This window comes from Colobus angolensis, unplaced genomic scaffold (genome assembly GCF_000951035.1).
Source record: "Colobus angolensis palliatus isolate OR3802 unplaced genomic scaffold, Cang.pa_1.0 Scaffold35, whole genome shotgun sequence".
NCBI lineage: Eukaryota > Metazoa > Chordata > Mammalia > Primates > Cercopithecidae > Colobus > Colobus angolensis.
This window is the reverse complement of record NW_012116821.1, coordinates 9,561,386-9,573,295: the sequence shown is the minus strand read 5'-3', so window position 1 is coordinate 9,573,295 and position 11,910 is coordinate 9,561,386.

Here is an 11,910-nt window from a genome sequence, read left to right as displayed (position 1 = left end):
ATGTAATGACAATTTTCTGTCATGGGAGTCATGAGCCACCTAGCACGTCAGGCCTCTCAGCCAGCCAGCAAAGTGGGGCTCTCTCTTACTGCTGAGAACACAAATGTAAAACGCAACTCCTATTTGCACAGGAGGGAGTTACTCAAAGAAACGGGATAGAGTCGGTTCAGAAATGATCCTCTAGCATGACAGGCAGGTTGGTTCAAGTACTGCTCTGAGACTTCTGCCTAAGGCATCTGTTTCAGGCAATCAGCACAATTTATCTGATTAGATTTAGAATGCAAGGTGACTTCTACCATCACAAATGGTCAATTCCAGATCTCTCACCTCAAGGAAAACCCCTTAAGGTTGCTGTCCATAAGGTTATAGAAATATTTTTATGAGAGTCCCATTAACATTGTTGAAAAAGGAAGTGATTCTACCCAAAGCTGCGGGTGACATAATCAGGCTAAGCCTACGATGACAAATCTCATTCTCATTTTCACCAATTTGCTCACTAAAATTCTGATTGCTGGCACAAAGTAATTACGTAGTGGAGGAGCTATTTATTACAGCTGACATTCTAATCAAGCAGCAGCAGGGGGCTAATCGACCAGTGTTATTGGATAAAGAATTACAAGTGGAAACAAAATTATAAATAAATGTCACACAACACTCACAGAACTTGAATATGCTAAAATTGATGACTAGGACCTGGTGATGCAATTAATTTTGATATAATGCCCAATACAGAGTGGCACTTATATGTCTGAATGCTGCATCTCCATGTGCTATGCCCACAACAGAAAAACAGGGCTATAGAAGGACTCAGAGCCCGAGGCACTAGACCCTTGTGCCTAACACATATCTCTTAGTCAATATCTCCCAAATCTTCTGGAATGCACCTGAAGGATGCAAAAATGTAAACTACACTTAGAGGATAAAAGTGTTCGTTTTCATGTTGAGGAAGTGAAGAGTTGCTAAACAAATGCAAATTTCTCCCTAAATGCCTGGACTAGCTGGCAAAGGTGATCATTTGGGCATTCATTCAAAGAAAATGTTTAGTGCTTCTAGAGGAAAGGTAACGTTTCAAAATAACCACCACCCCCACCACAACGAAACCATCAAAATACAGTTTATGTATAAAATGTTGACTCTTTTAATATGGATTTATGTTTTCACAAGTATTCAGTAGCTGTCCAAGTATAGCTCTAAAATTACTTCAACGGCCTTTTTTGCTGTCCCTTTTAAACCCCATCAAAGCAACTGAAACTCTGTATTTAATTTTTAAAAAGCATTCTAAAATGTCCAGGTTCTTAAACCCCAAAGGAAAACAGCAAAGCTAAGTCCTTCACAAGCAGTAACAGAACTGATCTCATTACGCACCGTTGTCCAAACACAGCCGCTCTTCAAACAGACCAGGCAGGGAAAGATCAAATGGAGGTGCTGGTTTCTATTTTATCTCTACCTAAAGGTTTTTCTCTTAAGCTGAAACTGAAGCTTATGCTTTTTACAGAGCTCAGTTGTTTTAAAAGGGAAAAAAAAACACCTCAAAGAAATTACTTTAGAAGCTAAAAATTATGGTTTAAATAATGTTAACACCATTGATCATAATTTGAAATACAAAATCAGCAATACAAAAAGACCCTTTAAATGTTCATACTAATTTCCCCCTCATCTTGGTTTCTTGGCTTCACAAGAACTCTGTTCACAGCAGTTGTTTTAGGAGAAAACAAACCTCTGTGCCACTTAACCCATTAGGAGGTAGTTAGTAATTTGTGTGCTTGATTCCATTCAATGAATACTTTGTAAGTCTAGTAAGTGCTTGGGACAGATCAGTGGAAAAAAACAAAAGAATCACTGCCCTTATGGAGCTGGAATTCCAATGGGAGAAGGCAAATAGTAAACATTACAAAAAGTAAACTATATAGTATGTTTGAATTGTTGGAGCTCAGAAAACAATACCCCAAAGCAAAACCGCCATTGCAAAACTGTAACTGAGACAGTGAAAGAGATCTGACCTAACTCACTCCATCTTGCGTGCTCCAACCTGTCCTTATTCATTCCTGGCCATAGGCCAAACTAACTTTGGGGGGAAATTAGTTTATACTTTTTTTTTTTAATTTTTTTTTTTTGAGACAGAGTCTCACTCTGTCACCCAGGCTGGAGTACAGTGGTGCCATCTCGGCTCACTGTAACCTCTGCCTCCAGGGTTCAAGCAATTCTCCTGCCTCAGCCTCCCGAGCAGCTGAGATTACAGGCGTGCACCACCACGCTTGGCTAACTTTTGTATTTTTGGTAGAGATGGGATTTCACTGTGTTGGCCAGGCTTGTCGCAAACTCCTGACCTCAAGTGATGGCCCTGCCTTGGCCTCCCAAAGTGCTGGGATTACAGGCATGAGTCACCACACCCAGCCGGAAATTAGTTTATACTTTAAAACAAAGATGATAACCCTTTCCCAAAACAAACCGCCTTCTTGCCTGGGGACTGACTTGCCTTGGTAGGACTAACAAATTAGCCAAAAGATTAGAAATTGTGGTTTAGGAGTCAGGCAGCAGGAGGCTACCAGATTCTGACCCTCCCCAAATTACTCCTGGGAATAACGTCACTATCGTAAAGCCAAAAATCAGTGCTTAAAATATTTTGCAGACCCTGCACATGATGGATCAGCTGGCACCACCCAGATCAATAAACTGGCTCACCCGGTCTTATGGACCCAACCCAGGAACTGACTCAGCACAAGAGGACAGTTTCCACTCCCTACGATTTCATCTCTGACTCAACTTACCAGCACTCCCGACTCACTGGCCCCCCACCCACCAAATTATCCTTGAAAACTCGGATCCCCGAATGCTCAGGGAGACTGATTTGAATAATAGCAAAACTCCAGTCTCCTGCACAGTCAGCTCTGTGTGAATTACTCTTTCTCTATCGCAATTCCTGTGTCTTAATAAATCAGCTCTGTCTAGGCAGTGGGCAAGGTGAACCCATTGGACAGTTAACAAAAGCATGGTGCTTTGGAGAGCTGAATACTTGGAACCAAAGAAGATTGGAAGGCCTCAGAAGCAAGGTTTCTCTGGCCTTCTCCTGTCCTCCTGTCCTCTGCCTGTCTTTATCCTCCCAAAGCAAGTCATAGAAACCAGATGATTTCTCTTCCCCAAGGAGGGGTCATAGAAACTAGAACCTTTCTCCCAAAAAGCAAGTCATAAAACCTGGAAAGGTCACTCTCTCCCTTCTCCCTTAATGCCCTCACTCCAGAGGGGTCCTGTTCCATATCTAGGGGGAAGGAATGCTACACAGAGAGGTCAGGAAGAACCTGAACAGACAGACCTTGCTGCCCTGCCCTCTGTTTATAACCATTAGATCACACTCTTGTCCAATCACATTTCTCCCTGGGTCTTTGCGTTTTCATTTCTGAAGATTCCCATGTCATGTAAAACATATATATATACACACACACACACACACACACATATATATATATATATATATTTTTTTTTTTGAGATGGAGTTTCACTCTTGTTGCCCAGGCTGGAGTACAATGGCGCGATCTCGGCTCACCACAAACTCTGCCTCCCGGGTTCAAGCGATTCTCCTGCCTCAGCCTCCCAAGTAGCTGGGATTACAGGCATGTGCCACCACACCCAGCTAACTTTGTAATTTTGTATTTGAGATGGGGTTTCTCCATGTTGGCCAGGCTGGTCTCGAACTCCTGACCTCAGATGATCCGCCTGCCTCAGCCTCCCAAAGTGCTGGGATTATAGGCGTGAGCCACTGCACCTGGCCTAAACATGTTATATTTGTTAACCTGTCTTTTGTTACTTATAGTGTCAGCTGTGACCCTTATAATAGTTTGGGAAAGACATCACCCATTTCCACCTCTCGAAATGTGTTAGAGTGAACAAGTATTAAATAGAGTAGGCAGCACTGGAGGAGCTGAGGGGGTTGGCAGATTGGACATCTTACCCAAGAGCTTTCCAGACAGAGAGAGCTAGAGTGGATGCCAGGAGATACGAGCATAGCTGGAATCATTGAGGAATGGCAAAAACCCATTGTGGCTGCAGCAGGCTGAGCAGGGCAGTGGTGAGAAGCTCAGAAAGGTTAAGAAAGAGCCTTCAAGGATCCTGATTTCTCCTTCCTAAAGGCATATTGCCAAGATGGCTGTATCTTGAAAGGTGACACATCCCACTGAAGAGCCTTGGGTCCAGAATGCTTACCCCATGTCTTCAAATCACTGAAGATAATACACTGTTTACACTGTTTCATTTTTCTAACTTGTAGAAGTCACCCTGCAAATCTCCATTTATTGCCACTTACCATCCTTACCATTTAACTTGGAAATGCTTCCCAGCAATAATTCTTTCTCTTTACTTGCAAAAAAAGATCTTCATTGGGAACTTCCTGCCTTCAGATGAATGTTTTAAACTTTACCTTTCTGTTGGCTACAAAGTCGTTGGCTCTTAAAAATGGCATTTGCTTTTAGTTCAGACATAAAACTTTCTTCTCCAGCCTTTCATCACAGTTGTGAACCTTACCAACTAAGACATTGAAGGAGATCAGAACGTGCCATCCCAAAATACACCACTTTGTCTTTTTTTATTAGTATTTTATTTTTTATTACTATTTTATTTTTTTATTTTTATTTTATTATTTTATTTTTTATTATTTTGAGCTGAAGGCAATTGAAAAACAAGTACTCTTTGCCCTTCCTCTTTCTGCCTAAAACCAGAGCATACATTTCCCATGAGAAAAGTACATTCCCAACACTGGGAAGAGAACATTCTTATCACCAGAGATGAAAAATTGAGTCTGTACAAGTTGAGTCTCACTTTGTGCCAAGGTGAGTCTGCACAAACACAGCTCATCTTCCATTAGTTTCCCCCAGACATTTCCGAGTCACATCCCACAATTTACTGCCCCAGAAGCTCAAACCTCTTTCTTTTCTAGTGACTTCCACACAACTTATCACTCTTTGCTAAAATAGTATATAAACTTATCACCCTTTGCTAAAATCGTGTATAAACTTATCACCCTTTGCTAAAATCGTGTATAAACTTATCACCCTTTGCTAAAATCGTGTATAAACTTACCACCCTTTGCTAAAATCATATGTAAACTTATCACCCTTTGCTAAAATCGTATATAAACTTATCACCCTTTGCTAAAATAGTATATAAACCCTGAGTCTAACCACTTTTTTAGGGGTTTTCACTTCTTTTCTATGAGGCCCCCATGCCATGTAAAAATACTAACATCAAATAAGATCTGTATGCTTTTTCTCCTGTTAATCTGCCTTTTGCCATTTTAATTCACAGGCTCAAGAGGGTAAAGGAAACGTTTTTCTTTCCCTACAATATTTTATCTCATTCCAATTCCTTCAATCCTCCACCTTCCACCCTACAGGCCTCTTTTCTGCACCTTCTAGAAAGAAAAATTATTTTTGCATTGTTCAGAGGGAGGCTGTCCATCTTGTGGTTCATTTATACTCTTTGCCTCCTAACTTCTTTTCCCATTTTGGTCATTTCAAAATATCATTATCAGAAAAAGTTGGACATAATATTTTATAAAATACATTTACCTACATTTGATAAAGTATCACTATTTCACCAAATCCCATTTTGTTTTTCTCTTACTGGGCACTTGGGAAACTAAATTTTCCAGCTCATCTTGCAGTTTTACTGGGCCATGTGACTCGGTATTGGCCAGTGGGGATGGGTGGAAATGACATAAACCACTCCCAGGTCTGAACATTGAAAAGAGATCATGCAGTCCTCATCCTCTCTTTGCTTTCCCTAACAATCTTGGAGGTCACATGTTGAGATTACATCACAAGAAGATGGAACCTGGATCCCAGGGTCTCCAGAAAAAGAATCCCCATTGGCCCACGCATGAATGAACTTTGGTTGTACCAAGCCATTGAAGCCACTGAATTTCAGAGTTATTTAGCTCTGTAACACAACCTAGAATATTCTATTATTATACTCTTATTTAATTTTTTTTCTGCTCCTCCATGCCCCCAAAAAATATTTCACAGCTGGAGAAGCCAGAGTCAGTGAAGCTACTAACCTGGCTAAGCTAGCACACCTAGTGAGTGAGCCACTCTTCGGTTCTCTCTGCATCATTACTACCCTGTTGCTAGTGCTCTTTTGTGTAAACTTTCTGTGTGGAAGAGGAAAAAGAGCTCCTAAGTTCTCAGCTGGGACCCTGTAGATTAGACTGACAAAAGACAGACTAACAAGAGAAAAACAAAGTTTATTAACACATCATATATATACATGGGAGGACCCAGAGATGAGTACTTAGTGTTTAGAACTTGGACACATACAGCATTTTAACAAAACAACAGGGCTGGGCACGGTGGCTCATGCTATAATCCAAGCTCTTTGGGAGGCCAAGATGAGTGGACCACAAGGTCAGGAGTTTGAAACCAGCCTGGCCAGCATGGTGAAACTCCATGTCTACTAAACATACGAAAATTAGCCAGGCATGGTGGTGCGTGCCTGTAGTCCCAACTACTCGGGAGGCTGAGGCAGTAGAATCACTTGAACCCAGGAGGTGGACGTTGCGGTGAGCCAAGATCACGCCACTGCACTCCAGCCTGGGTGACAGAGCAAGACTCTATCTCCAAAAAAAAAAAGAAGAATCAAAAAAAATACATATGTAGAAAAGTGGCAAGACAAAGAAAGGGATTTTGAGCTTCTAGAGTGACAAATTGTGGGACACTAAATGTGTGGGGGAAACTAATGGAAGATAAGGGATAGTTAGTCAGGTGAGTTATATAGCTTTTTGTGATCCCTTACCAATTTCTCTGGGCTGATAAAAGTCTACAGTTGTCTCTGGTGATTAACCTTTGTCCTTCCTTGGAGAGAAGAAGGGAGACTATCTTTCCAAATTTATGTTCTGCTTTGAGGTAAACTGGGGTGGAGCCAGGGTTTCTTCTTAATTGCCTTCAGCTAAAAGTAATCCTTAGGCTAAGGTGTCATATTCTGTTACCTTTCAGTAGTGGTCTACAACCCTCAGTGGACCATTCATCCCAAAGTATCATACACTTAATCTCTTCAAAAAGGTCATTTATTCTTATCTGCCACTACTCTGTTTAACATGTAATAAGGGCCAGGTGTGGTGGCTCACACCTGCAATCCCAGCACTTTGGGAGGCCAAGGTGGGCAGAGCACGAGGTCAAGAATTCGAGACCAGCCTGACCAACATAGTGAAACCCCTGTCTCTACTAAAAATACAAAAAATTAGCCAGGCATGGTGGCAGGCACCTCCCAGCTACTCGGGAGACTGAGGCAGGAGAATTGCTTGGACCCAGGAGGTAGAGGTTGCACGCCACTGCACTCCAGCCCTGGCAACAGTGTGAGACGCTGTCTCAAAAATGAATAAATAAATAATTTTTTTAAAACCTGCAATAAGAGACACACTGTAGCTATGAGGTCATGATGGGAGAGATCATAATCCTCTCTGATATTCAGCTTATAGAGCCAGAATAGCTCACAAGTTTTATGCTTCCAGCCATGATGACTAAATAAACAAAAAGCCATGTGCCACAACAAGGACTATAAAGAGAGACCAGAGCAAAATTCATCATGTACTATAATAGGTGGAAGCAAATAATCAGAATTCAGCCCTTTCTAGTATCATGTGGGTTAGAACCTCAAAGCCACCTCAACATACTCCCATCTATAAATAATGATACCTCCCGAAAGACATGAGAAACATAACTATCCATTTACCTGTGTGTGTGTGTACCTGTCCAGGCTTTAGAGATACCTTTGTGCACTTCCTTATATCTATTCTTCCCTCTCTATGTAGATGGCACCCAGTAATGAAAACCAGAAACCTGAGCATCATCCCTGACTTACCCATTTCTTTCACCCAATATCAGGTCCAGTAATTCTTCCTCCAAAATAATCTTCATTCCAGGCTTTTTCTCTCCATCTTCAATACCAACTCATCTCTTTCCTGAGTTAATGGAGTATATTATTAACTGGTCACCTGGCTTTCACCTGAAATCTCCACTAGCCCAATCTCCTCAACAAAAGGAATCTAAAAACATAAGTCAGATCATGTCATCTCTTCACTTAAAACTATTTTTGGATTTTTGTTTTGTTTTGTTTTGTTTTGTTTTTGAGACAGGGTCTCGCTCTGTTGCCCAGGCAAGAATGCAGTGGAGCAATCACAGCTCACTGCAGCTTCAACCTTCTGGGCTCAAACAATCCTCCTACCTCAGCTGGGACCCCTAGCACACACTACCAAGACCAGCTATTTTTTTTTTTTTTAATACAGACATGGTCTCACTATGTTGCTCAGGCTTTGTCTGTTCTCACATTGCTATAAAGAACTACCTGACACTGGGTAATTTACAAGAAAAGAGGTTTGATTGGCTCACAATTCCACAGGCTGTATGGGAACTATGGTTAGGGAGGCCTCAGGAAACTTACAATCATGGCAGAAGGTGAAGGGGAAGCTGGCATGTCCTACATGGCCAGAGCAGGAGGAAGAGAGTATGAAGTGGGGTGGGGTGCTATACACTTTTAAACAACCAGATATCATGAGAGTTCAATCATGAGACAACACTAGGGGATGGTGCTAAACCATTAGAAATCAGCCCCATGATCCAACCACCTCCCATCAAGTCCCTCCCTCAACATTGGGGATTACAATTCAGCATGAGGTTTGGGTGGGGACACAGAGCCAAACCATATCAGGCTTCTACTTAAAATTTGTAAATGGTTTCTTGTTGCGCCTAGAATGGAATCCAAACTCTGTACAGTAGTCTCCAATATTCCATTTGACCTGGCCCTGCCTGTCTCTCTTGCCTCATCTCGCAGAGTTTTCCTTACTCCCCCCTTTCCAATCACTGTCTCCTCAGCAGCTTTCTCTCATCTTTGCCTCTATATTTGTTCTTACCTGTGTCTGAAATGCTTTGCCCTGTCTCCCCCCATGGCCAACTTCTCATCCCTCAGGATTATATTTAAATGTCACCTCTCTAAGGTGGCCATCCTGACCACCATACCTGAAGAAGTTCCCTTACCCATTATTCTCTGTCATGGTATTCATTCTCTTCAGAAAACATATCAGTCTGTGCAGCCATAAAAAAGAATGAGTTCATGTCCTTTGCAGGGACATGGATGAAGCTAGAAACCATCATTCTCAGTAAACCAACACAGGAACAGAAAACCAAACACCGCATGTTCTCACTCATAAGTGGGAGTTGAACAATGAGAGCACATGGACATAGGGAGTGGAACAACATACACCAGGGCCTGTCGGGGGATGGGAGGAAAGGGGAGGGAGAGTATTAGGACAAATACCTAATGCATGCAGGGCTTAAAACCTAGGTGACAGGTTGATGGGTGCAGCAAACCACCATGGCACATGTATAGCTATGTAACAAACCTGCATGTTCAGCACATGTATCCCAGAACTTAGGGTAAAATTTTTAAAAATAATAAATAAATAAATAAAATAAAACTTACTAATCTGTAATTATCTTATCCATCTTGTGTTTATTTGCCTACCTTCCCCACTGGAATGTAGCATTCCTAAAGGTGAAATAACAATGATGAATACTTTCTTTGTTTTTTGAGACAGAGTCTTGCTGGAGTGCAATGGTGTGATCTCTGCTCACTGCAACCTCCACCTCCAGGGCTCAAGCAATTCTCCTGCCTCAGCCTCCCGAGTATCTGGGATTACAGGAATGCCCCACCATGCCCAGCTAATTCTTTTGTGTTTTTAGTGGAGACGGGGTTTCACTGTGTTGGCCAGGCTGGTCTCGAACTCCTGATCTCAGGTGATCCACTCGCCTCGGCCTCCCGAAGTGCTGGGATTACAGGTGTAAGCCACCGTGCCTGGCAATAATGAATATTTTCTTTGTGCCAGATGCTGTGTTGAGCACAAATATAGCCTGCCAAGTATCTCCCAGAAACACCTTTTGCTTTTAATACCCAAACTTCATAGAATGTATGTATCTCTCGATACAGAGTCCACTTGTTTATACAGTGGATATGATCCCAAAAGGTACCAGGAACACACATGTTATGATGTAGTCTTTAGATATTGGATGTTGCTGTTGCTAAGAGTGACCCTCAGAGCCTCATGCTCAGCATGAGTCATACTATACTATGTACAGGTGATTGTCTTGAAAACATTTCCCAGTGCTTTCCATTTTGAGCCATTGTTCTGCCTAGAGCTGTACAATGAGTACCAGAAAAGTTGATAGCTTTAAAGAGAATTATGGAAAAGGAGTTAAAAAAATAAAAATAGTGATTACAATGGAAAATATGGTAATACACATAAAGCAACTGTTTTAATTTTCTGATGTTTAATGTTTTAAACATTTCTAATACATAGGTGTGTGAGTGGGGGAAAACACTTTCTATAGCTCTTTTTTTTTTTTTTTTTTTTTAAGACAGGGTCTCCCTCTGTCACCCAGGCTGGAGTGCTGTAGCATGATCTCAACTCATGGCAACCTCCACCTCCCAGGCTCAAGCAATCCTCCTGCCTCAGTCTCCTGGGGAGCTGGGACTACAGGCACACACAATCGCACCTGGCTAACTTTTATATTTTTTGTAGAGATGGAGTTTTGTTATGTTGCCCAGGCTGGTCTTGAACTCCTGAGCTCAAGTGATCCGCCTGCCTTGGGCTCCCAAAGTGCTAGGATTACAGGCATGAGCCACCATGCCCAGCCTTCTGTAACCTTTTATGTTTATTGATTGAGACCTACAAATTAAACTCACAAAAGACAGATTACCAAGAGAAGAGACCGATTTTTATTCAAGTAAGTATGTGGGAGGTCACAGAAAAATATGACTCAAAGAGGCAGTTAGAATTTGGGGATTATATACATGTTAATAGGGGATAGAGAGGAGAAGGGAATACTTCTGGGAGAACAAATGAGTTTGCAGAAGAAGAAAGTAGAAAGAAGGGCACTTATAGAAATACGATGATTTTTTTGAAAGCTAAATGGTCCCTTAGAATAGATGAGAGATATGATAGTTTGTACCAATGTCTGCCCAGGTATGGTACCAACTTCTTGGCACACAGAAGGAAGATTAGAGTTGCTCTTGGAAAGGGAATTTATGACAATTGGGTTCTTTGGGGAGGCTCTGCTTTTAGGCAGATAAGAGATTTCAGGAAATGAAATTCCTTCAGCTCAAAATAACTCTTATGCCAGAAGTGGCATTTTTGGGATGGCATATCCTGATTCCCTTCAAGTGTCTTAGTGTCCTTTAGTTATGCTTTAGAAAATTGGTTGGGGATTTGGGGTTGATGTGTAATGTATTATAATTTTTTTTAATTTTAAAGTAACATGAAATAGAGCCCAAATAGCACAAAATGTCTAATTTTCAGACATAGAGTGCTGATATTTTAAAAGAGATGCTGGTATTAACTCATTCCAAACAAATCTCTATTTTGTGTGATGGGTATTCTCATTCACCTTCCCTCTTTTCGTAAGGCATAGAAAGGTTAAGTAGCATGCCCAAGACCTAATGAAGTAGGAAATAGAGCTGGAACCTGAACCTAGACATTCTATATCTGAACACACTATAGGAGACTCAAGGCCGGTTGAGGTGGCTCATGGCTGTAATCCTAACATTTTGAGAGGCCAAGGAGGGTGGATCACCTGAGGTCAGGAGTTTGAGAACAACCCCATCTGTACTCAAAATACAAAAATTAGCTGGGTGTGGTGGCAGGCGCCTGTAATGCCAGCTACTCAGGAGGTTGAGGCAGGAGAATCACTTGAACCCAGGGCGGGTAGAAGTTGCAGTGAGCCGAGATCATGCCACTGCACTACAGCCTGGGTGACAGAACAAGAGTTGGTCCCGAAGAAGAAGAAGTAGAAGAAGGAGGAGGAGGAGGAGGACGCAGCAGCAGAGGAAGAGGAAGAGGAAGAAGAAGAAGGAGGAGGAGGAGGAGAAGGAGAA